We start from the raw sequence: 2320 nt of genomic DNA on the forward strand, positions 1-2320 counted from the left end.
GGGTGAAGTATTTTTGGCACGGTAATTTAAATCGTTTCTTCGTCTATTATAAATGTATAACAATGATTTACTATAAATTGAATAACAGTTCATTAAAATCTGATTCAAAGTTAAGAGATCTTGCGCGTCTGTCAAACTTATTCAGATGCTATTGCAGCAGATGTGCAGAGAAGTGCGGTATTGTCTTTTGCTGCCTGTAAATGTACAGGTAAAAGTGAGGAGCTGCTACGGTTGAAAAACGTTTATGTTTTCACCAACACAAGTCCAAGCTCTCGACCAAACCCTCTCGATTACTGTGGTTTATGTTCGCAGCTTATAGCACATATTAAAACAACCCTAATCGAAGTTATTCTCCTTTCCACTCGAAACACACCGAAAAGTGTAAAGTCTCAGTATGATGTTGAATTTATGTTCTCTTTTGTACTCATCAGAGAACTCGTAATGAGAAGGGCGCTGTAAATAACCGCCAATTTCTCCGACAATGCGTTTATTGCCATATGATTATTGCTAGGATCAACAGGTAGCATTAGACAAAGTTCACTAGCCTATCTTTGCCGTTAGAGTTCGTTCATACACTGCCCATACTTGCATATCAGTCCCATATGGAAAATCGTTATGTCGAGAAAAAGACGATTAAAATTTTATTTTAGAATTTTTTGATTTATTGTGCTACCTAATGCTAAATCGTGGTATTATTACATGAAATATCGGTACTACACCTTTGCTATTCCAATATCGAAACAAATGAAATTATTGATATTTGCACTGAATGGGACTGATATGCGTGTTCGGTATAAAAATACATAACATATTGAAAAAATTATACATATATATACACGGGCAAAATTCCGATTCGAGAAATGAGCAAAACGAGTCATTATTTGGAGAAAATAGTGTATTTTCATGTTATGATAATACACTATGATTAAAAGTTCTCGGATCATGATCCATTTGGACTGATTTCGTAGAAATTTAGAGTAACGCATTTGACGTTGTTGGGTATAACTTCAGGTGTGTTTCTGCTACAATGGTAATCTTTGCAACATAAATTCAGGAGTTATGTTTTAAAATATGAAGATTTCAAATATGAATTAAATGGAATGGTGCGAAAGTGTGTAGAGTTGAGGATTTCAACTAATGTCTCCAATAATGTACATTTGAATAGCAAAACAGTGAAAAGCACAATAAATTTCTTTTAATCTGAAGCATCAAGAATTTAAATATGTTTTTGAACAACCACGACACCTAAAATAACGCGTTTACTTGCGTTCATTACTTCAGTTTGGATTTTTTGTGTCAGAATTTGAAACACATAAACGAACTGCATGAAAAAACACGTGTGTATCAAACCTCTAAAAAAGATACTCTATGTCGAATTCTTGCAAATACCGCGGATCGATACCGATTTTCGTTAGATGGTGCTCCTAATTTACAGTCGAATTTATTTTTCGGTTTACGCTAGCTCTCGGAATATTATTTTAACAACAACAGTCTTATCGAATATGTAAGAATACATTCAGATATATTCATACAAAATGTAAAACTAATGATGTCAATTTTCGGTTCATTATCTTTATGTTGTCAATTCTCTGTCAGCCGGTGGGTAAACCAACACAATTATAAAATGAATATGCTGCAGGATCAAGTAAAAATTTTCAGTAGTTCTTGCTTTTTGTCTTACCATTAATGTACTAAACAATCCATCACATCACATGAGACCGAGGGTTAAAAGTGATATCCGGATAGAAAATTGGAGTTACGAGCTTAAAAGAAATACATTCCTCAAGTAACGCATTTTCGGACCATGATTAATTTTCATGGGAGAAGATTTTTTGCTCATTGTGTCATGAGAAGTTAAAATGATTAGTTTCATGATTTTCTAATATTTATATATATATATATATATATATATATATATATATATATATATATATATATATATATATATATATATATATATATATACATATATATATATATATATATATATATATATATATATATATATATATATATATATATATATATACATATATGTATGTATATTTATACTAGGAATATGACATTCAATAACATTGCCGAAAATCATTATTATTATTTTAATAATAACAATTATTATTATTATCATTATTATTATTACTATTGTTTTGGGTTAGAGTAGAGTCCTACAGACGCATAGGCTACGTCGCCCCACTTGCACATTGAACCAAAGGAACCAAAGCCCAGAACCTTTTTGTCCCTGATGAATTTCTATTGGTCCAGAATTAGTTCGGGTGTCTGTAAGCGTTTGATCGTCCATTCGTTTTTTTTTTTCGTCATG

Source organism: Malaya genurostris, chromosome 1 (genome assembly GCF_030247185.1).
Source record: "Malaya genurostris strain Urasoe2022 chromosome 1, Malgen_1.1, whole genome shotgun sequence".
In the NCBI taxonomy this organism is placed as follows: Eukaryota; Metazoa; Arthropoda; class Insecta; order Diptera; family Culicidae; genus Malaya; species Malaya genurostris.